This window comes from Panthera leo, chromosome F3 (genome assembly GCF_018350215.1).
Source record: "Panthera leo isolate Ple1 chromosome F3, P.leo_Ple1_pat1.1, whole genome shotgun sequence".
NCBI lineage: Eukaryota > Metazoa > Chordata > Mammalia > Carnivora > Felidae > Panthera > Panthera leo.
The window spans coordinates 36,560,001-36,585,313 of NC_056696.1; the positions used below are offsets into that span (position 1 = coordinate 36,560,001).

General features: G+C 37.1%; 1 long non-coding RNA gene across 5 annotated transcripts in view; it reads right to left on the reverse strand.

Annotated features, from left to right (window-relative positions):
* The window catches only part of LOC122212126, a 19,518-nt gene extending 2,402 nt beyond the window's left edge, over nucleotides 1-17,116 (reverse strand). For 3 of the 5 annotated variants that reach the window (XR_006199009.1, XR_006199007.1, XR_006199011.1), the window contains exons 1-3: nucleotides 17,035-17,116; nucleotides 14,059-14,194; nucleotides 12,897-12,966 (exon numbers count right to left, since the gene is read on the reverse strand). This is a non-coding gene — a long non-coding RNA (uncharacterized LOC122212126). Of the gene's footprint in view, nucleotides 1-2,738; nucleotides 2,829-12,896; nucleotides 12,967-14,058; nucleotides 14,195-17,034 lie in introns of those variants that run through there. The other 2 variants (XR_006199008.1, XR_006199010.1) reach the window with 2 other exon arrangements.
* Between the last annotated feature and the right edge of the window lie 8,197 nt (nucleotides 17,117-25,313).

Consider the following 25,313-nt stretch of genomic DNA (forward strand, 5'->3'; position numbering starts at 1 on the left):
TCTCTCTCTGCCCCTCCCCTGCTTATCCTTTGTCTCTCTTTCTCTCTCTCTTAAAAATAAACATTTAAAAAGACAAAAAAATAAATATTCAGGCAGAATTAATCACTTTTGCATTCATGCTTTCATAGCACTTTGAACATGTTTTAAAACATTTATCTCATTCGGTTATAATGCATTGCAGTCATGATTACCTACAACAATTTTAGTACGAGCTCTTAATGTAAGAGATTAATTAATTTTTATTTTCTCTAAACCTGGTATATATTTGGCACTTGATGAATGACTTTGAATGTTACCACAAAAGAATTAGATATGAATGTCCACATCTATCATACTTCACACAAAATTCATTTTATAGTGAAGAAACATAAAGATACACAGAACGTTTTGGAAGGAAAGTACCATATGGGTTTGTCATTTTGCAAAGCAAAGAATCACATGGTAAATTAAATTCACTCTAAAATTTGGGGGTTTTTTTTTGAATTTTTTCTTAGTGGGTTTGAATCTTTAAGGCTCTACTTTCATTTGCTAAAATAATCAAGGTTTTAAAGAAATAACAGCTGTTTGTGCTGATGGCTTCTCCTACCACTTTTAGGGAAACCTGGTGAGATCAAACTTCGAAATCTGAAATTTGGGGAGTTTTTTTAGTAATAAGTTCTTGGGCCCAGAAAAATCTCAGAGCTCATCCCAAATGTCCTAGGGCTACTAATGATGAAAAAGCTTCAGGTGGCTATTGATCCAAATTCTGAGCTTCCTTTCTACTCTCTTCAGCTTTCAATTCATACATCCCCTCTTCTCCTCCGCAAAGAGGCTAGATAAGTTTATTTATAGATATAAGCATCATTCAAGGGAAGAAAGCCACAACACACACGTTTGGTAAAAAGCTTCCTGGAGATTCTGCAGGCTCAAACACCTTGTGATTATTCACCCAGGATGGCAACCCAGGGTCCTCAGAGACCAGGATCAGCACATGAATCCCTCTGTATCCCTTTGCCTCCCTTTGTCCTGAGCAATGCACACAAAACTCTATGCAATCATTATTCATATCAAGATAGATGAAAAAAATTACTATAGGGTGCTCAAGTTTTCAGCCCATAAGGATTTTAGAAATTAATATTTAATCATTAAGGACAGCTACTCAGAGCTGCTCATATTCTTAATAATGTCATGATGATTTATGATGTGAACAGAATTTTTTTTTTCTGTTTTATCTCTCCTACCTGAGTCCCAGGCTCTGTTGCTATTTCTGCTCCTCTGTAGTGGTGATAATTGAATGAAGAGAGAGAACAAAAAGGCCTCATCTGTTTTAATTTCTGAGTAGGGACATAGATTAACTAGAACCAGGAACGCCACCTGAACTCAGTAAATCAGTTTTTAAAAATGTGTCTTCACATATCTTTAAATGAAATATAATAATTTCCAAAGGCAATGATAAGAGTTTTTCAAAGGTAAGTTCATATAGCCGATAAATTAATCAAATAATTGCTTTTCCTTATTATGTGACTTTTCAAATTTATAATATTTGTGCTCTCCCTACAATTCTAAAAAATGTCTCTCAATTAAACTTTTGCAGAACTCTGAGTAACACAAATAAGTACATTTTAAAAATCCCCAATACATTTGCAGTGAGAATTTTCTTCAGTGTGGACGGATTTTTTTACATGTCGTAACGTACAATGATTTGTTCATTGGGATTTCGTTGTTCAAATTTAAAAGCCTCTTAAGGATACTCAAGCTTGTCATGGATTCTTAATTAATTTTTCTCTTTAGGCTCATAATGGGCATTTGCTCCTCTTGGCTGCCTGAATCCAGTTCCTTTTCTTTTTTTTTAATGTTTATTTGTTTTTGAGAGAGATAGAGAGAGAGCAAGCGGTGGAGGTGCAGAGAGAGAGCGGGACAGAGGATCCAAAGCCGGTTCCACACTGGCAGCAGAGGGTCAGATGCAGGGCCTGAACCTGCTAACCAGGAGATCATGACCTGAGCCCAAGTCAACTGAGCCACCCAGGCACCCCTACTTCCTCTTCTTTCGATAGCAACGTTCTAAATTCCTTTGGATGACTTATCCCTTCCATTTGGTGTAGTTTGGTGGTACTTCACAGCAAATCAATGTGCAGTGACCTACCTTAGGGATGCTACTCTGATTCTCTCTCCCTGGACTTTGACAGACTAGAAAATGAAATTCATCCATTTGAGTGACAGTACCCTGATAAAATTATGTGGTTTTTATTGTCTCGATTCTACACTACCATGGCTCCACTCTACTCAAAACTGTTCTCTTGAGTTCTTATCTTTTCTTTTTACTTTTTTAAATGTTTATTTATTTTTGAGAGAGAGAGACAGAATGTGAGCAGGGGGAGGGGCAGGGAGAGAGGCAGACAAAATCTGAAATGGGCTCCAGGCTCCAAGCTGTCAGCACAGAGCCCAATGTGGGGCTTGAACTCAAGAGCCACCCAGGCTCAGAAAATATCTTTCCTATGGGGCATTAAGTACTCTGCTAATAAATTCTTTGTTTCTTAAGGTAATCTGTTACTCATAATCTAAGAACTCTTTCTTAGATATGAATCTAGCCAAGGAAAATATTTAAGGAGTCAATACCTTTCAATGGTTCACATCCTGATCAGAAACGAGCATTAGTTACTGTAAGAAAAAGCCCATAAATTGAATGTATTTCAGTTACTGTCACATATGCCTGTTTTGGAGAAACAAAGACTCTCGTACCTGTCCATTAATTGCTTTATTCCAGTTTGCTCAGCTATAGTCACAAGGGAACTTCAGACTGTAGACCCAGCCTTATAGAGCTGCTGACATTTTTGTCAAAGCATTAGACGCTGGAATTAGCATTAGAACTGGAATTAGCCTGGTTTGTCCTTGGAACATTCTCTCACATGATTACGAAACTGTTCTTGCACTTTAATTCACATCATACTTTTTTCAGCACATTTGAATTTCTGCCTGAGCTTGCTGATCTGTTTATCTTTCTCCCTCCGGGCCTGAGTCTCTGTTATGAATACAGCCCATGGGCCTGGAGTCCTGAATACCCTAAGTACATCATGTCTATATTCTCTCCACCATTATCTAGACCAGTGCCTTAGAGCTTGACCGCTGGCTGTACTTCTGTTCTAAATGGACCAACTTGAAACCGCCTGACTCTGGGCATGAGTTTTTTATTTAGCACTGCGGTTGCACCATGCAATCCACCACATAAGTCTGTGGGAACATATGCTCTGCTTTGTATTTTATTTGTATCCAATCCATTCCCTCCCTATAGATGTGCATGTGCCTATGCTTTCTGTAGCAAAATATTTTTACGTATATGACAATCAATTTATATTTTTAGATTATTTCACATTTCCACATTGCCTGGCATTGAGACTCAAAATAATTCCATATTTCTTTGGCTTTACTGTCTTCATTAAATACCCCAGTTTGCAAGGCCGGAAGCCTGGGCATCATCCTTGGTGCCTCCTTCTCCCATACTCTTCACTCTCCATCAATAACTAAGTCCTGCCAGTATTTCTTGAATTGACTTTTCCTCTTTGAGAGTGCCTAGTACCCCAGTTCAGACCCTGGTATCTCAGACAGAAAAAAATGTGCTGGCCTCGTACCTTGACTTTCTGCCTTCAGTTGTCCCCTTGCAAAGCTATCCTCCTCCTAAGCAGTGACCAATTTATATACAATATTTGGCTCCCTGCTTGAAAAATTCTTAGATCTTGAGACTCCCTGAAGTAAATGGGTTGCATCAGAATCTATTAGGAAGCATTGAAAATGCAGATTCCTGGCCCTACCCCAGAAAACCTAATACAGAACAGCCAGTTGGAGACAGCTGCTCCATTTCGTGGTGTCCAACCTGATTAACTTAGCTTTTTGAGACTTGACTACTATATTCCGGCTCAGCTTTATTCCCTCTCATCCTCCCACTTTCATTCTACAATAAGGTTAACTGTAGATCGCTACACTCATTAGAACACTACATCTCGCGTTATGATATTTTCTTGATCTAGGACATCCCCACCTCTCTTCCACTTCCTTATTCAGATCAGTAATTGTGGTTCATACTTTAAGATTTATCTTAGGGGCCCTTTCCCAAGCGAGGTTAGGGGCATTTTCTCTATACCTACTGTGTTCTTCTGTACCTCTTTTATTTGATATGTAACACATTATACTGGAGGCAGCATGGGCCACAAGGCTATACCTGCCTCTTTAACGGGAGTAAGAGCTCCACCCCTTGTGAGTTGTGTGGACTTGTGCAAGTTATTTAAACTATGTTTTATTTTTTTGAGAGAGTGCATGCGCGCACACGGACACACACACACACACACACACACACACACACACACACACGAGTGGGGGAGGGGCAGAGGAAAAGGGAGAGAGGGAGAGAGAGAACCTTAAGCAGGCTCCACACCCAGTGTGAAGCTGACTAGGCGCTCAATCTCTCAACAGTGAGATCTCTCAAAGGTGAGATCGTGACATGAGCCAAAATCAAAAGTTGGTGGCTCAACTGACTGGGCCACCCAGGTGTCCCTAAACTCTCAGTGTTTCATTTTTATCCTTGATTAAATAAAAGTACCAGTTGTACCTGTACTTTAAGGTTATTGTAAAGATTAAATAAATTCTTGAACACATTTACAATAGTCACTGGAACTTATGAAGTAGCCAATAAATTAAAGTTATTGTATTAAATGCTTTTGTTTACTCATCTTTCTCACTAAACAAAGGCAGAGGCTATTTTTAAAATGAATCTTTGAATCTTTCAGGTAGCACAAAATCTGCCATATAGTAAGCACGAACTTAATAAGTATTTGATAAATTGTCATCATTAACTGCCTAAAATCAACATTCCTTTAATTCAGTTACTGTCGGGGCGCCTGGGTGGCTCAGTCGGTTAAGCGGCCGACTTCGGCTCAGGTCATGATCTCACAGTCTGTGAGTTCGAGCCCCGCGTCAGGCTCTGTGCTGACAGCTCAGAGCCTGGAGCCTGTTTCAGATTCTGTGTCTCCCTCTCTCTGAGCCTCCCCCGTTCATGCTTTGTCTCTCTCTGTCTCAAAAATAAACGTTAAAAAAAAAAATTAAAAAAAAAAATTCAGTTACTGTCAACGTATAAAAGACAATCTCATTTTCATTTCTATTTTGTTTGGTACTATATGTTATTGTTTGAAATACTGAACATTAAAATAACAATTTTATAGAAAAGCCAAAATATGGCAAACATAAAAAGCGCTATGAGCATGTGGCAAAGAGCTTAATGCTGTCCCTGTAATGGTATTTGGTTTCAATAAACCTTTCTGTCCAGAGACCTCCAAGCATATTAGCATAGAATATTAACTATTAAACCATTTGTGCTTAAAAGAATTAAAAAGCCAGGAAGGATTCTATACACAGGGCAGAACCTCCCAAGTGTACAAAGAAAATGGAGAGGCCTGTACTTAATGCATACTTTCCCTTTCAAAACAAAGCCACACCCACATCTGAAAGATTGGAATGGAGTTGATAAAGCAGGTTTACTGGGTGATTCAGTCTAATACTGCATGAGTATCTAGCACAGGTTTTGACTAAGCCCTAAAAATACAGATCATGAAAAATCTCCTTTTCTTTGGTTGTTCTGGGTAGTAGAAGGAGAGTGGGAAGATGTCAGCAATTTCACAGTCTGCTGGATCATTCCCTTAGTGTTCATATATACTCAGTAATATGTGTGTATTGTATGAGTGTATATGGATGCATCTATCTCTTACACCACAGCTATACATCAATTTTTTGTTCTCCTCCCAACAAAACTATTTGCATTTTCTCTCCTTGCATTTTCTCTTGAATGCACTGCAATTTCTCATGTTAAAGTTGTCGATGACTTGCATGTCACTAAACTAACAGCTTTCAGTTGTCCTTTTATTTCACTTATCAGTAGTAGATTACCCAATTAATCACTCTGTTTTTGGCAAAATAGTTTATTGGCCTTCTTAGAAAACATCTTCTCTGGATTCTTCTTCTACCCACTGGCTGGTTCTTTTTGATCTTCTTCTCCCAGACCAACCAATATAGGTGAGCCTGATGGGTTAGTCCTAGTCACTTTTCTTGTGGTTTACTCTTTACTCCCTAAATGTCATCATCTCTCCAACTAGCGTCAGAGCCATCATTATGCAGATTTCTCTCATGGGCTCCAGACTTACCTATGTAAGTATACATTTGACATACCTATTTGTATGTCTAACAGACTTCTCAAAAATTAACATGCCTAAGTCTGTATCCTTGCTTCTTCCTCCTCATCAAATTCTCATTTTTTATATCCTCCTCCTCCTCAAAAAAAAAAAAAAGAAAAGAAAAGAACTTCATCTTTAAGTTACACAAGCCAAACATCTTTGAGTTATGTTTATTCATTCTTTCTTTTACACCACATTCTATTCATCAAAAAAATCATATTGGCATTGCCTTCAAAGTATATTCAGAATCTGACCAGTTTTCACCACCACCATTATCACCTTGGTCACCACCTTGGTCACCACCACCAGTTCTTGCCTGGGTTATTCAATAACTCACTAACTGGTCACCCAGCGTCCATCCTGCCCTATCGCCTGTTATCCACATGGCTGCCAGAGTAATCTTTTAAATTAAATGTCTGATCCTGTTACTACTGTTTTGTTCAAAACCCTGAAACAACTCCACATTTCACTCAGAGTCAAAGCCAAACATTTACCATGGCTTAAACGTCTTCCAAGAACCAGTTTCTTCTTCCCTTTCCGACATCTTCAACCATTCTCATTCAGGAACCAAGTGACCTCCTTGCTGTTCCTCAAACCCATCAAACATGCTCTCAACTCAGATGCCCTTGTTGATATCCCTACCTGGAATTTTCCTCCTAAAGCGTTAGGGTTAGGGATAGGATTACTTCCCAAAGCAAGCCACATGGCTTATTCCTCTATTTCCTCAGGTTTCTGCTCATCCCACCTATCAGCAGGTTTTCTTTGACCACTTTCCATAAAATAGTAATCCTCTACCTCCCTAGCACATGCTGTTCCTCATATCCCAGTTAATTTTTGTCTAGTAGGGCTTACCACCTGAAATATATTTATCATGTATTTATTTATTTTTATTATTTTTTCCTACTTCTATGAGAGCAGTAATTTTGAGCCAGGTAGTCAATGTTCAATTTTTTTTAAAGCAAATCTGTTGGATTAGTGAAAAGGATCAGGTTAGTAATAAGGAGACTGTTTTGTATAAATCAAGTCCAGATTGATGTCAGTGCAAACAAGGACTTCATCATGAACTAAAAACGAGATTGTAACTAGGATGAACTAAAGGCATTTACTCTTCCCAAACTATTGCATGAACCATTTGTCTTCCATATTTAACGTGTGATTGTGATAACTAGTGTATTGATGCAGTGCATTCTTGAAGTTCATAAAAGTTCATAATGGTCTTTTTAAAGCATAGAAGCTGAATTGCTATCTTCTATCTATCTATCTATCTATCTATCTATCTATCTATCTATCACCTATCAACTATAACTATTATTTAAATTATGGTTATATATTCTACAGGAAATATATTCTTTATAAACATTCTACATGACATTTTGAAATTTCAACTTTGTCCAGTATTTTGGATGTTACTGAGTGCCTCAATTAATCACACCTTTTTATTTTCTGTATATCCAATGCTTTGACGTCTGGGACCTTTTTCTGACCTTGGAGAGACTGAGAGACTATCCTTCCCAGGACTATCCAATTCCTAGAGACATGAGACTCCCCTGCAAGCATGCCTCTCCCATGTGAACTAATTAATTCAGAGCACACACCCCCACCACTTCCTTTATCAGACTCATACTCCAGACCACTATTCTTTTGCCCAAATCAGGAATCAGGTATCAGACAACCTGGGCTAGGTATCAGACTAGAGACAGCCTCTAAAGCCTAGAGCCTGCAAAAATTATTCACATTAACACTTTTCTCACCTATTCCTTCCTGCAGAAATCACAATAAAGGCTTTTGCCCACATTTTCCTCCCTCTCCTTCTGCCTCTTGACTGACCATGGTGTTTCCCCGTGTGTCTCTGCATAGCCTGGTATTCCCTTCCTCTTGGGCACTGTGAATAACAAACTATCTTTTCAGGGGCAATTATCTACTAATCTTTTGGCCTCATCATACCTGAATAATAATAAAACTTACATTTTAAAACAGTGTCTTTTAAACATGTTATGTGTTTGTGTGTCTTTGCTTGGATTTCCTACAATGACGCAAGGCTTAAGTGCCAATGTTTTATTGCAGGTTTAATCCCAGAGCAGAAGAAGTGAGGAAAGAGGTACATGAGAGACAGAAAAGGATGGGACAATATATAAAGTGGTATTTTCCTTAATTGTCCCTTGCTTCCTAAGTCACACACTAAAAGCATTGTTTTGTTGTGTTCAGTATTTTGTTCAGTTATTTTGTTGTGTTTGTTGTGTTGGGTTCAGACTTGGTAATATGTATCTTTCTACAAAATTATGCACTGAATCTAGATTTCCAAATTTATTGACATAGAATTATAAAAAAGCAATCTCTTACAATTTAACACCTTTCCTCTCTTTTAATCATTAAATCTCTCTTTTCATTTATAATTTTGTTTTTTGTGCTTTTTGTTCCTTTCCTGGATCAATATATATATTTTTGTATTTGTAGTATGTTTGGCTTTGTAAAATATGGGACTCAGCATCCACCTTAGGGGATTATTAGATGAGGGTCAACTGATCTGGAGTAATAGAGAGAGGGTAATAGAGCTTGACTCTGGAGAAGTCAGTGACAGGAGACAAAAGAGTAAGTTGGACCTGGTTGAGGGTGGGAGAGGTGGGGGTAGATTAGAAATAGATGAGTTGGCTTGGGAAGACTATGGCTAAGCACCAGAGAGATCTGGGATGTTGAACCAATGCCTGAAATCATCCTTCTCCATTTTTCTGAACATATATCATCATTTGTGTGAAAGAAGTGGCCAGCTGTTTTTCCTGGTTATTATAGAAGACCTTTCTCTTACAATTGCTTAGGGACTGTGGATCACAGGCCCTGATGCAGGCCTGGTCTACACTTGTCCTAATTGCCCCATGTATCCTCAAATCCTTGGTGTTAAAAGACCAGGTTGCTTGGAAGGCTTCCCCAAACAGAGGGTGGGGTCCTTGACTCCCTGTGGGGTTATGATGGTGTAAGAGAGAAAGCCCTAGCATTTGTACTAGGTACTCCTGGTTCAGTATTTATAATAGAGTGTCTCATTTCCCTTTATATTATTTCTCTTATACTTGTAAGGAAACAGATATCTACTTATATGGACTATAAATAATGCCTATATTAATTAATGCTTATTTTATTTAGTTGAAGAAGAAAATGAACCAGCAACTAAAATCTGTTCATGAAATCTAGCTTTCTTTTTTGTTTTTATAGTCTACAACTTTTCCAAATCTGAAACAAAGTTTAAAAACAAATGGAACAGTCTTTAAGTCAACACTATTGGAAAATGACATTATAAACATTGGTAGTATATAATCAGAAAATAAAATGAATGGAAGAGTCAAGGTTAAAAGATTTCTCTGGATTAAAATGTAGCTCCATCTCTTTGAATAAACAGATTTTAAACTCTTGATTGAAATTTATTTTTGGATGATGTTTACCAATAACCTTCACTTACGAAAATAATTGATTTTTTGGGAAGAATATTACTGAAATCTTCATCAACCCAAATATAACAGAGATCATTTGCATAAACAAAAAGAATGCGAAATGAAAATATTAGATTGTAGGAATCCAAAATAGAATAATAACAATAGGGTTAAAATGAAGCGAGTACAAAAATCTCCTGTCGGTATTTTATCAAAACCCAGTGTTAAGATAATCATCAAACTCTATTTATCTTTTTACAATTTATGACATTAAAATTATTTATAGAATTAGATATTACATCTAAAATTGTCCTAGGCCATTTGGCATGTTTATCAACCATCTGGAAGAAATATTGGCCATTTAAAAATATTTATGTTAGTTGAGACCTATATTCAACGTTATTTTCAAATGACAAGATCTTATCAGATCCAGGAAAAGGGAATTCATACATAGCAGAAATATATGTACCAGGAAATGTCCATTGATTCCAAAATTTAAGAATTGTTATATTTTGTTAAGAATATACAAATGAAATCTAGAAACAAAAGTGCTCCAGTAGTGTAAAGCTAACTAGAAAGAGATTGTAATGCTTTTGAGGAATTTTTTTTTAATGTTTATTTATTTTAAGTGGGGGAGGAGCAGGGGAGAGGAGGAGAGAGAATCCTAAGCAGGCTCTGCACTGTCAGCACAGAGCCTGATGCAGGGCTGGAACTCATGAACCGTGAGATCATAACCTGAGCCAAAATTAAGAGTCAGACGTGTAACCGACTGAGCAACCCAGGCGCCCTGAGGAAATTTTTAATATATAATTTTTTATTTTCTGTAAGCAAGAGAAACTACTTTTCTCACTCTCTCTATTCTACTTCCTCACAGGTCACAGAAATAGAATTAAAAAGATTTGGGAGGCATGTCGGAAGTCTTTGTGGAGAAAGCTGTACTTGGTTCCCCTCCCAGTTGGTCATAAGCTGCTTGAATACCTGCATGTCAAGGTGAACTTTACTAAACAGCTGATTGTTTTACAGTTTTCTTAGGCTAACCCCAAATCTATTTTCTTATAATTTCTACCAATTGTTTCCAATATAACCTAGATCAAGTCTGATCAGCATTCTGGTTTATAGTTACAGACATCAATGTCCCGTTGCCTAAATTCAACCTCAAGTTCCGTATCATCTGTTCCTCTATCATATCAACACCACCAGTCCAAGGGGACCTTATTTCCTTCCTGTCTGTTAATCACTTTCCTCATTACACAGTTCGGTACCCATTGTCTCTCACAACCACTTGTGAGTCCCTCCCTCACTTACCCTTCCACTCTGAAAACTCCTATCCCTAGGGTAATCCCATGGTTGGCCAGCGATGCTTCTCCACTGGCACTCCTTTTTCTGCTGGGAAGATCATGCCCGTGCATTTATTAGCAGCATTACCGATGAATGAGACTGCAATTCAGTGACACCCTTCCCTTGCTTCCCTGTTATTATACCTGGTAGATGACTTACTGCCTTTCTATTTTCAGGGAGTCTTCAATTCTTTCTCCTTAAGTACTTAATGTCGTATTTTCTTCTGTTTGAGGCTTGCTACTCTCATTTGAAATCTCTTTTCCCCACCTCCCCAGGAAGCTTGCTCCATTAAGTATCCCTCATCTTTTCCATATCTTTAACTTCACTGGTTCTTCCCATATGTCTCATGCATTTCAGTATTAAAAAGAAAAAAACTTTTGCCATACGTGCATCTGTTTTTAACTTTGCCTCTCCCACCCTATGTTTTCCTCACAACTAAGTTTTTTGGAAAGTGTAGTTTGCATTCACTGTGTCTATTTTCTAACCCTCAAAGCATTCATAAAAATAACTGAAATTTGAATCCCTTTTTTAAGCTTTTTATTTTTTATCTCTTTATTTTGAGAGAGAGAGAGAGAGCATGCACAAATGGAGGAGGGGCAGAGAGAAAGGGAGACAGAGAATCCCAAGCAGGTACCATGCTGTCAGCACAGAGCCCAATGTGGGGCCCAAACTCACAAACCATGAGATCATGACTGGAGCTGAGTCAAGTGTCACATGCTTAATTGACTGAGCCACCCAGGTGCCCCTGAAATTTGAATTCTGTTCCAATGCTTCATTGACAGTCTTCTCACAAATCTTACTGCCAAATCCAACTGACAATTTTTGACACTTATCAAACAACTTTCCAGCAGCATTTTCATTGTCTATGACTCTCCTTCCTGATCCTCTGTCCTCTCTTTTTTTTTTTATTTTTTTTTTTAGTTTACTTATTTTTGAGAGATAGAGAGTGTGAGCGGGGTGCAGGGGGCAGAGAGAGAGAGAGAGAGAGAGAGACAGAATCCAAAGAAGGCTCCAGGCTCTGAGCTGTCAGCACAGAACCTGATGAGGGGCTCAAACTCACTAACTGTGAGATCAAGACCCAAGCCAAAGAGTTGGACACTTAACTGAACCACCAAGGCACCCCCCCCCCCCCGCCGCCACTGTCCTCTCTTTGTTGCCCTTATAACACATTCTTCTCATTCTTCCTCTTCAACCTCTGACTTATTATCCTCTTATCATTAAGTACTGGAGTATTGGTGTTCTCTAGAGTGTGGCTGTTGGTTTTCTCCCTTTCTTATTTTATTCTCTTCCCTTGCAAAGGGACACCCTTCATCAGGCTCTGACATCTGAGACAAATAACTGAGTGTTTGTGTTTTTATCATCTGCATACTAGAAAAAATCAGAACCTACCTCATAGTGTTATGGTGGAGATTAAATGAGAGAATGCATACAAAGGCCTTAGAAAGGGTCTGACCTAGAATAGTGACTCAATATGTATTACATATTGTGTGATTATTCAGGTATGGGAAGATTCAACATTGTAAATATGTTATCCCCAAATTAAGTTATATAATGAATGCAATCCTCATTAAAATCCAAATAGGAGTTATTCAGTGGAGATTGACAAATTGCTTATAAAGTTAATCTGGAAGAGAAACTGTGTAAGAGAAGGCAAAAGTTGAAAAAGGAAGATTCAATTAGGCTTACCATACCAGATACCCAACTTAAACTTCAACTACATTCACTTGCAAAGAAATATACAAAAAAAAATTAATGAACCAAAATAGATTCATATATAGCTGGGAATTTTATACAGGATTTCAGATTTGAAATCCACAGGGAATTGTTTTTGACCACTGGCTATCCATTTGGAAATAAATTTAGACCCACAAGTTACACAATTCATAAAAATATGCCCCATATGGATTAAAGTTACAAAGCTTAAAAATTTTTTTAATAAACTTACTTTAAAAATTGAGATAACTTGGAATAAAACACCAGATCCTATGTTAGTAAGTCTTCAGCAGAAAAGCTTTCTTCAATAAGATAAAAAGCACAGTCATAAAATAAGTAAATGTGTATAAGACACTACATTTTTAAATAAAAAGTTAAAACTTTATGAAGAAAACCTATAAAAAATTTAAAAGACAATGAGCCTATTGGGAGCAAGTATTTTCCATCCTTACTGCTGACCAAGAATCAAGATCCAACATTTATAAAGAAATGCTACAACTCTATCAATAAAATGAAAAACAAAACTAATAGGAAAGTGAACAACATGAGTTGCAAGTCACTGAAAATACAAATGTCAAAAAGATGCTCAATCTTTCTAATATGAAAAATATGCAAATTAAAAATGCCAATTTTTACTATTAATTCTAAAAATCTGTACAAAAGCAGAATAAATAGTGTGATGAACCTCTACGTACCCAATAGCCAGCTTCAAAAATGATTAACAAATGGCCGATCTTGTCTATATATGTGCTCCCCTTTCCATTGAAATGTAGACATATCTTTTGCCCTTTGCTATTACCAAATGTTGAGGAAAGTATGGAGAAATAGCTTCCTGCACACACAGCTGAGAAGGGTTGAAATTTTGTGAAGTATCTGCTAAACTAAAAAATGAACATAATGTAAAACCACCAATTTCTACTTTTTTGGCATTTACTCTAGAGAAATTTTTTTTTTAAACTCTTCTGCATTTGTACAAGTAAGTGTGTAAAATGATTCTTATTGAACTATTATTTGTATGAAGAAAATTGGAGACATCACTGATGCCCGTAAAAGGATAAATAAGCTGTGGTAGCATATATGTTAAGAAAAAAACAAAAACAACTATGGTTTGGTACATCCATAGTATGGAATGCCACGTGGCATTAAAAAGTGTGAACTAAATAGATTTTATAATGTGTCAAAACATCTGAGACATATTGCTGAGTGAGAAAAGCAAGCCGCGTGATGATATACACAGTATGATATCATTATTTAAAAAGAAAGAAAATGAGAAGAAAAATAATTTTTACATGTGTCTGTCATCTATCATCTGAATATCTATCAAACTATACTCTAGAATGGTCTAAAGCAATCTTCCAAAACAAAAACAATGGAAGAAAACCATGAGAAAAGACCTGAGGGGTAGATGAATCCAGTCCAGCATGAAAAAACTCTGCACCAGGTTTGAAATCTCACCCCATCCTCCAGTGTAAGATGCTTAGAAGCACAACAGCTTTTTGAATTGAAGTCCCTGTGTTTCCCGGGAAGTAGCTATAAGAGAGGCAGAGGCAGGGATGGCATCAGGAGACTCTGGGGCCCCCGCTCCTTTCTGAGTCAAACAGGGGTCACCAGCGGACTCGGACAGATCACCAGCAACACATCAGAGCATGCCCTCTGAATAAGACCATGGCACTTGAGAAAATTAACTACCTGCTCATCTTCTACCTCAGTTTCTCACTGCTCACCTACATAAAAAGTAAGACTTTTCCATTTATCAAACTTTTGGCACTTTTCCTGACTCTTAAATATCTCTAGCAAATAGTTGTTAATGTTGCATGTTCTACAGAATACAACACTTAAAAAAGAAGCACAAAGAATTTGACGTAAGCAGGTGTCCTGTGTTAAATGAGTCATTGGCACCAGTCAGTGTGAGTAATATCCTGATTCTATGATTTCTAATAACTAGATACAGAAAATGTTCTTTTTTAACCCTTTGAGTTAACCCTTTGAGTGGTGGCAAGCAGGGGGCTGAAATGGCTTTACAGCAAAGAAGATATTTTGTTACGGTTAGACTTTTTACAAAATAGATTTGGCACTTTATGATTGATATACTTTAAAACGAAGTTCATCATAAGCTATATTGCAGTTAATTCCCGATACTCTGTATTTATGTTCACTTTCAAAGAACTTTGTATTGACACATTTGCTCTCCTAATCAAGGGGATCATCTCAATTTTTCCCAAAGGATAATGGTTCAAAGCATCTCTTGCCAGAGAGAAATGGGCTTCCTTTCTATTGTGTGTGCTTCTGTTCTATAAATGAAGATATTATATTCCACAGACATTCCCCAAATAAAAACAGAAGTAATGTTTCTGGGGTAATCTTGTCAGATGTATCACAGTATGGCAAATCAAAGGAGACTGAATGGCCTCAGCTGTGTGTTTATGGAGGACAGTAGCTACTGAATACATTTCAAATGAAGACAGGCAGAGTGTGTGCTTGTCAAAAGGGCTGTGTGATTTGTGTCTGTTGAATCTGAATATCAATAAGGCAAAGCATAGAGCAGCTGCCACTGAACAAAACGACTTGGCATTAATGCCCAGCGTTGTGTAATCTGGGTCACCTTCCGTAGCTGCGCCCGTGAGATTGTTACTTACACTGTTTCCATCTGAGCATATATGAGAGGTTGGGTGAAAGTAGGAGTAGATTCTATAGGTAGGTAGCTGAGGGTAATTACAGAAAATCCAAGTCAAACTTTAAATAAATAAACAGTAAAATTTACCTGATTGCAATACACAGCACGCACGTGCGCGCGCGCACACACACACACACACACACACACACACACGGATTGTTTTTGTTTTTGTTTTTCGGCAATGTATTTGTTGAAAAGAGTTGTTATTTAAATAGTTATTCATCCTTCTTGAGACTTCAAATGGGCTCCATACAATAGCAAGTGAGGAAGAGAAATGGTGTGGTGAGATGTACAGGTGGGAGAAGAAAGGGAGCAAAAGAAATAAGACATAAAATGCAAGGTGAAGTGAGTTTACAGTACATTTTATAGCATCTCTTGGTACTCTTGAAAATATTTCAGCCAAATGAACAAAACACTACCTTCTATTAGAAGTGTCTAATGTGCTGGCATTTTATATGTGCTATATTCCATTTATTTCTTACAACTATACAAACAGATACTATTATAATCATCCACATTTTATAGAATAAGAGAGCGAGCCTCAGATGGCTATAGCAGTATATCTCAGCCTTTGGTGCACATCAGAGAGCTGAAATGTTTGTTGAAGATGCAGTCTCGAGAACAGCCCCAGACATTTAGTATGTCTGGGTGGATCCTAGGAGCCTGTAATTGATCAAGCTCCCTATTTCAAATCCAGGTGTTCACCAGTTCTGCACGACCCAATAAATCTTTCTTGAAAACTTTACTGAGAACATCATGATGGTAGGAATCCTTAAAATTGTAAAAATATAAACATCTCTCTCTCCTCAAAGGGTTCTTTAGGAGAGAAGGTAAGCAATATAAGCCTTCCAAGAATTATTCCCATTTAATATACTTAACGTAGCTATCAAGTAGAATTTGTCATTGATTCCTTTTCATAGCTGAAGCACCTGAGGCACATTCAAGTTTATTTACTTGCCCAAGGCGAGTGCTAGTGAATGGCGAACATTGAACTAGAATCCAATGGTCTGGCTCTGCCTTCTGTGCTCTTAGCTTAAATTTAGGGATTCCCTTGAAAGGATAATGTGAAAGAGGCTTAACACCCACAACATAATAAGCACACAGAAAATCTTAGTTATTAGGTTCATATTTGTTGAATGAATCAATGATTCCTCCTTTTGAGTTTTGAAATATATTCTCTTGAGTTTGAGAGAAAAGTCACCTTTGGCTCCAAACTATATATATATATGTGTATATATATATATATATATATATATATATATATGTGTATATATATATATATATATATGTGTGTGTATATATATATATATGTGTGTGTATATATATATATACACACACACATGTGTGTGTGTATATATATACATATTATATATACATATAATATACATATACATATTATATATATATATATATATGTGTGTGTATATATATATATACACACACACATATTAAATTATATTATATTATATTATATATAAATATATATATATAAATTATATATATATATAATATATATTATATATTATATATATATATATATATGTGTGTGTATATATATATATACACACACACATATTAAATTATATTATATTATATTATATTATATTATATTATATTATATTATATATTATATATCATAATATTATATATAATATAATATGTTATATTATAGATGTATATTTTATAAAAGTGGTACCTTGCTTGCCTACCAGGGGCATGCCATTTATATTGTTTGTCCAGTGTCCAATGCTCTTTATCTCCTTCTGGAGGAGCAAGTGGGACATGAAGAGTATTAGTGCAGAGTTCCAGAAGTGACATTCACCTCCTTTTCCTGAGCATGTAGATATTCCCCTATACATGGAGTTGCAATGAATTTCCTATTATTTTCCCGGTTGTTTTCTTATATGTTCCACAATTTGCAAAACTGGTTCTCATGTATGGAATCAACTGAACCATAATAATTTACAAAGAGCTATTATTTTTTGCTTCTGATGTGTCAAGAGAGAATTTTATTGGAGGGAGACTTTTCTATAGTCCATTATTGGGGGTTGCTTTAAATAATGAGAGCACCTTGTAATAATTCTCTGTGCAACCTTGATATATGAATCTGTTATGAAGGGCTTTAAAGAAACTACAATGAAGCAACTATGAATCAGAAAAGTCACTTATAGCAATATTTCACTAATCTTTTATATATTTTGAGGCAAATTGGATATTTCCTATGCAAATGCCACATTTAGATTAATTTAAAAGTAATTGTTTTAACCCAACTTCAAAGCGCGGTCAAGAATGTAAATAAAATGTGGTTTGACAGAACTATTATTAAAGCTATTTAAATAGCTTCAATGACTTTGGGGGTGCTATCCAGTCTTCTAGAACCCCTCAGCAATTATTAAGTAACTGAATTTGAATAGAGTTATTTTAATGTTTATTTATTTTTGAAGGAGAGAAAGACAGAGCGTGAGTGGGGAGGAGCAGAGAGAGAGGGAGACAGAATCCAAAACTGAGCTGTCAGCACAGAGCCCGTCGCAGGGCTTGAACTCATGAACTGCAAGATCAGACATGAGCTGCAGCTAGACGCTTAACTGACTAAGCCACCCAGGCACCTCTGAATAGAGTTATTTTAAAGAATATTTTCCTTTCAATCTATCTCAAGTATAAAGAACAAATAGAATCTATAAAGATATGGTCTGATTTATCCAATCTTAATGTCATTATCATGAAATACTTGAGGTCAGAGGTTGGTATTATTCATTAGGGAGTAATTGCCTACTCTTCTTTAAATTCTGCATGTGTAGAGACATTTAAAAGTTTGGTATTCACTGTGCTAGTTAACAGCTTTGCAACAACATGTTATAAATTGCCTACATAATTATTAGAGAAAAAGATATATCTTCTTCTTCATAAACTTATTATCTTGTCAGCTTATAATAAAATAGTCAATACTTCATGAAGATTACTCACTGTTCCCTAAATAATACAGCAGAATTAATTTTAGCTTCTAGGGGAATCATATTTTTGGGGAGAATTGCATTCTTTTTTCATTTTTGGTGATTTTCAAAAATTATTAATGGTATTACAATATCATATTTTGAAATTCAAGTGGACAAGAAAAATCAGTTCTTAGTCCTCCTTTATTTTTTTAAAATGTGTATTTATTTTTGAGAGAGAGAGAGAGACAGAGTGTGAGTGGGGGAGGTGCAGAGGGAGAGGGAGACACAGAACTTGAAGCAGGCTCCAGGCCCTGAGCTGTCAGCACAGAGCCCGATCCGGGGCTCGAATTCATGGGCTCAGGAACCGGGAGATCATGACCTGAGCTGAAGTCGGCACCCAACCAACTGAGCCACCCGGGTGCCCCAGTTCTTAGGTCTCCTTTAAATTTCACTGCTAATTTATAGGAAATCCAAGAAGCCCAGTTTTCTCCTTTTAGAAAATGAAATTAAGAGTGTAACTCTTCCCCATTCACACCATCTTTGCTCATACTCGCTTAAGCTTTGTGATCTGTACTTACATTGAACTTTGTATTTGTCTTGTATGGTATCAAAGTTTGGAATTATCATTTTTGTGTTGATTTATTCTTTTTTAGTTATGAGATTGTGATACATGACTCTAGGAATCATGGGTGTTTTGCAAACTATCTATCCTAAATCAGTGGGAGGCAACTGAGTCAACTCAGGGTAGTCACTCATGGAATAGTCATTAAATAAGTAAGTTAATGATGGAATTTTTATAACATTTGCTATAAGAGTTGAATAGCTTCCGTTTTCGTGACACTTTTGCCTGGTTTTTAAAATTCTTACGTTGTTTAACTTTTTTATAATAGACTTTATTATTTTTTTGATTCCATTATTTTAGGATAATTTTAAGTTCACAGAAATATTGAAGGGATGATACAGAGGGGTCCCCTGTATCCCACACCTAGTTTCCCAAACTCTCCTTAATTTCTTATCTCTGTATGGTTGATTTGCAGCAATTGATAAACCAGTATTCATATTATTAACTAAAGTCCATGGTTGATTCAGATTTCCTTAGATTTTATCTGATATCTTTTGTTTTTATTCTGGTATCCCATCCAAAATACTAGTTTCATTTAGTTGTCCTGTATCCTTAGGTTCCTCCAGGCAGCGGCAGTTCCTTGGGCCTTACTTATTTCTGATGACCTTGACAATTCTTAAGGCATTAGGTATTTTATAGGATCCTCCAGTATTGGAATTTACTTGATGTTTTTCTCATGGTAAGACTGGAATTATTGGTCATTGAGAGGAAGACCACAGAGTTAAAGCATCATTCTCATTACATCATATCAAGGATATGTACAATCAACATGATTTCTGACTGTCGATATTGACCTTCATCACCTGGGAGGTGGTATTTGTCCGTACTCTTAGGAAGGACATCACTATGCAGAGCCCACACCTAATGAGTGGGGAATTCTGCTCCCCATCTTGGAGGGCAGAATATCTACATAAATTATTTGGGATTCCTTTGCGTGGGAGATTTGATTCTTTTTCTCCATTTATTTATCCAAACATTTATTCAAATATTTATTTTTAAATTTATTTATTTTGAGAGAGAGAGCAGGGGATAGGCAGAGAAAGAAGGAAAGAGAGAGAATCCCAAGCAGGTTCTATGCCACCACCAGTGTGAATTCCAACACGGGACTTGAACTCACAAACCGTGAGATCACGACCTGAGCTGAAACCAAAAGTCGGACACTCAACTGACTGAGCCACCCAGGTGCCCCTCAAAGATTTATTGATATCAGCATGGACCCATGCTTATTAACTACATATTCTGGGCTATAATCTGATACTACTTTGTTATTGAAATGTCCCAGCTTTGTCCACTCAGAGTTCTTTCCGTCGGTTCCTGTCCTCTTTTAACTTAACCTCTGTCGATATGCTTTTTGAAAACTACCTTACTTTTCTGGCTTTACAGGATGTTTCAGACTTATCTTATATATTTCCTGTGGCAGCCCTAGCCTAAGCCCTTATTCCAACAGGCCCTGGTTCCTTTGTACTAGAGAATGACAATACAAACCAAGACCTAAATGTAAGGTATGCTTGTTGCCACTGGGGTATCATTTGTTTAGACCACCTTAGCTGACAGAGCATAGAAGTAACTGTGTATATATTAACACATGTGTACAGATGTATACACATATATACACATTTGCGTATATATTTATATACAATTTATTTATAAATATACTTTTATGTACATTGGTACATAATAAGTTAGATATGAGTTAATACTAATGCCGCTAACTTTATTATCACATGGATTATTCTAGCTTCCTCACCTTGCTTATCTGTAAATTCCCACTCTAACAGTGAGAAATTTGGTTTCTACCATCTGCCATCCATTTACTTATTTAAATTCAGGAAATACAGTTTAAGAAGTATATAAAGTATATGGCAGCATCAGATTCTTAGCCCACAATCCTGTAGAAATAACTATCAATTTGAGCACAGTACTTATGTACATTTCCTTTTGTCTTTAATCTTAACACTCTACTTGTTTCCAATGCTACTTACGTCAGCGCCCTTTCCCTCACCTCCTTCTGTGTGATTGTTTCATACATTTGTAGTACAGCTAGATTGTTGTGTCACACTCTACATTCCCCTGACCTTCCAAATGATTTCTAAAATTTGCATGCAGTAAGGTTCTCCCATTGTGCTCTTAAGTTCTGTAGGTTTTGACAATTCATTACAGTGTTATACGAATAGTTTTACTACTCTAAAACTCCCCATGCTTTACTTTTTTTGACCCTTCCTTCCTGCCCCAACCCCCAGGCAACTACTGATTATTTTATTGTCTGTAGTTTTGTCTTTTACAGGATGCCATATAACTGGAATCATAAAATCAGACTAGCTTCTTTCAAGTTGCAATATTCAGTTAAGGCCCTGCATGTCTTTTTGTGACTCGACTCATTTCTTTTTTTTTTATCATTGTATAGATGTACCAGTTTGTTTATTCAGCCACCTAGTGAAAGTTATCTTGGGTTCTTCCAGTTTTGGGCTAGGGTATTCATTTCCTTGGGCAGCTGTAGCAAAGTACCATAAACCTGGTGGCTTAACCAACAGAAATGTATTTTCTCATGGTTTTGGAGGCCAGAAGTCTGAAATCAAGGTGTCAGCAGGGCCATGCTTCCTCCCAGGCTCTTGTGTAAAATCCTTCCTTGCCTCTTCCTAGCATCTGGTGGTGGTCTTTAGTCCTTGGCATCCCTTGGTTTTACAGCTGATCACTCCAATCTCTAAGTACTTGCTGTTCTCCCTTTGTCTATATGTATCTCTTTTATTCTTCTTATAATGGCATCAGTCATATTGGATCAGGACCCATCCTAATAACATCACCTTGATTATATCTACAAAGACCTTATTTACAAATAAAGTCACAACTACAGGTCCTAGGAGTTAGGGCTTCAACATACCTTCTCAGGAGACACAATTCATCCCATAGTATCTACTATGAGTAAAACTCTGATATATGATGAACTTGCTTGATTAATTCCACTTTTATTGGGTGAAAGTAACTTCATATATGTGAATTGAGTTATAAAAGGATTTTTAAAACATGGCAAGTGGTCAATACAGTATGGTCATATTTTGCTCTTTTTTTCATCTTTCTTGACACTATCCCCACCTTCTACATGGTCAACTTTTTGGTTTGAATTGAGTGCTCAGAAATTTTCTCCCACAGGGGGCGCCTGGGTGGCTCAGTCAGTTAAGTCTCTGACCGGCTCAGGTCATGATCTCACAGTTCGAGATTTCAATCCCCGTGTCAGGCTCTGTGCTGATGGCTCAAAGCCTGGAGCCTGCTTCAGATTCTGTGTCTCCCTGTCTCTCTCTGCCCCTCCCCTGCTTGCACTCTGTCTCTCTCTCTTGCTCGCTCTCTCTCATAAACAAACAGTTTAAAAAAAAGAAAAAAAAGAAATTTTCTCCTACATGGATTTGCCCTATGAAATTAAGTTAGAGTCTGACTAATATAGAGAGTGGCACTAGGATTGGGCATAAATGTGTTTCCATATTTTCTTGAGACAAATAGCCTAGCTCTTTTACCTAAATAAATGTTTGTTACTTTAACCTGCTTCTCTTTCAGAAACTGTATTTGTTATTTGGGGCACCAAAATATTACCATTATTGGCTTAAAACACTAGTTATACATTACTTTACTCTGCACACATTATTTGTTGTGTTTATGAACATGCCTTTCTTTATTTTCCTCTTATGTTTTTGCATAACAGTGAAATTAGAGAAGGAAAGCAACTCAGTCATCTAGCTCTAGATCCTATTGTTTTTAAGTTTATTTATTTTGAGACACAGACAGTGCAAGTGGGGGAGGGGCAGAGAGAGAGAGGGGGAGAGAGAGAATCCCAAATAGACTTCACACTGTCAGTGCAGAGCCCGACACAAGGCTTAAACCCACAAAACTGTGAGACCATTACCTGAGCCGAAACCAAGAGCCAGACGTTTCACCGACAGAGCCACCCAGGTGCCCCTAGATCCTATTTGTTGACAATGTTAATGCTTTTAAATCAATCTTCTAGAATTTCTTTCCCAATTTAATAAAATGAAGCAACTTCTCCAAAGTTTTACAGCAATGTGTTAGGTAGGTTTTCATATACTCCCTAGCTTTTCCTTTGTTCTCTATTAAATGGAAAATTCAAGCCAATGATAACAATAAAAGGGGCACAGAATGAGAAAGGACACTGTGGTAGGAATGGGCATGACTAGAACTGAATGGTTTTGGCTGGGTGCAACAGCAAGTTTACTGGTTCTAGAGGGAATTCAAGGTAAGATTAGTTGTCCCTAGCCTCAAGATGGGATAATTAATAAATATTAAAAGGTTTTTTTTTTTTTATCCAATGACTTCATTTATTCAACAAATATTTTTAAGTCTACATGGCTGATACTGTTTTAGGCTCTGAGGATGTCAACAAAGAGACCAAAATCCATGCTATTGTAAAGTTTATATTTTAATGGAATAAGAGAGGGGCGCCTGGGTGGCTCAGTCGGTTAAGCGGCCAACTTCGGCTCAGGTCACGATCTCGCGGTCCGTGAGTTCAAGCCCCGCGTCAGGCTCTGTGCTGACAGCTCAGAGCCTGGAGCCTGTTTCAGATTCTGTGTCTCCCTCTCTCTGACCCTCCCCCGTTCATGCTCTGTCTCTCTCTGTCTCAAAAGTAAACAAATGTTAAAAAAAAAAGCTGTCTTAATGGAATAAGAGAGACGAAATAAACAAGCACAATGTGCCATTGTGAGCTAGCAGTAAGTGCTTTGGAGAAAGGCAAAGGATGAGAGACAGAGAGCAGGCAAGCCATAAGGATATGTAGGTGAATAATATTTTGGCAAAGAAACAGCCAAGTACAAAGGTCCTGAGGCAGGAATGTGCTTATAGTGTCTGAGCTATTGCAAAGTGTTCAACACCGCTGGAGTGGATTAAGCAAAATAGAGCAAAGTACCAGGAGAGGCGTCAGCAGTTTATTATCTGCGTCTGTTCTTACAGTGACCCTACACAGTAAGTTATTATTAAGCCAGTTAGGACACTGAAGGCCAAGAAAGCTTATGTGAAATATTTAAAACACAGTTATGAGGTGATAAACAAAGATTTAAACTCAGGTCTTTCAGGTTCTATTACTCACCCTAGCTCACAATAGCCACAAGGTAAACAAACGTTTAGGATTTTGCAAGTCCTCTACTAAACCACTCTAGCCGGCAATGAGTAATGGCGGAAGTAATCGCATCACAGGGATTTTGGCAAATGTTACAAGTCAGAAGCTTTTTATTTTTTTTTAAATTATTCCTAGATAACTAAGTATCCATTTCACCTTTAAAGCTTTTCCAAATTAAACATGTTTACAGTTTCAACTGCTAGCCCACTCTTGTGACTAATTTCTGTAGAGGCAGGAATTGCTCCTACGTAACCTAGGTTAATCTCACTGGAGTCTTTTTGGTACTTTACATAATTGTCCTGATAATTCCTATTGAATAATTCTTTTCTCTAAATTCAAAATTCTGTGACCCTTTAAAATAAGTCTACTTTAGGCAAATTGGTGAGAGCAGGCGGCTAATGAGGTTGCGTTTATGGTTCAGTCTCAGTATGGGTCAGTCTGCGTCACACAGAGACCAAGTCTATTCAACAAGTAATGGCCTGGTCAGCTGACCTCAGATTTGTAGTGTTGAGCACAAGGAGAAAGAATGAAAATAGTTCTTAGCAAATCAAGTATCATTGTTGGAAAAATCAACTGTGAGTTAGCGGCAATAACTTTTTCACACAGTAAACGAATCATTGTGATTTCATCTATCTCTATAATTTTAGTTATCCTTCCTCGTAAATGTAGTTGAAGGGTAATTATTTACAGTCAGCATCAATTTTTAAATAAGGAGGGTCAGAACATTCAGATTCAGGCCCTGGTCCAACAGGCAGTTGCCTGTCCATGAATGCATCATTGAGGCCGACAGGTCTCTAATTGCTCATTTGTAAAGTGAGGGGGGTGGGGTAGGTTATATAATGACCAAGTTTTCTTTGAGATCTACATTTGATGATTCCATGATTATTTTAAATGGTTGAATCTTAGAGTTTTAGAAGAGTATTTTTAGTAATCTCATCCCCTATGAGCTAGCTTTCGCTAGGTTACACTACAGTAACAAACAGACCCAACATTTCAGTGGTTTACAACAAAAAAGATTTATATTTTGTTTCCACAGTACAGTTTGATTGTAACCTCATGTGTCTTTTTCATCTGGGCACACAAGTGGAAGGGGAAATTCCTTTCCAGAAAGTGGCGTTTTCATGGCAGAGGGAAAACAGCGATGGTAGAACCATGTAAAGTCTCTCAAACCTTTAGCTTGTAGGTGGCTTACGTCACTTTGGCTCACATTTCACTGTCCAAAGCAGGTTGTGTGGCTAAGCCTGATGTCATTGGACCAGGGATGTATTATGGCAGAAAATATTTGAAGCAAATAATATAGTCTA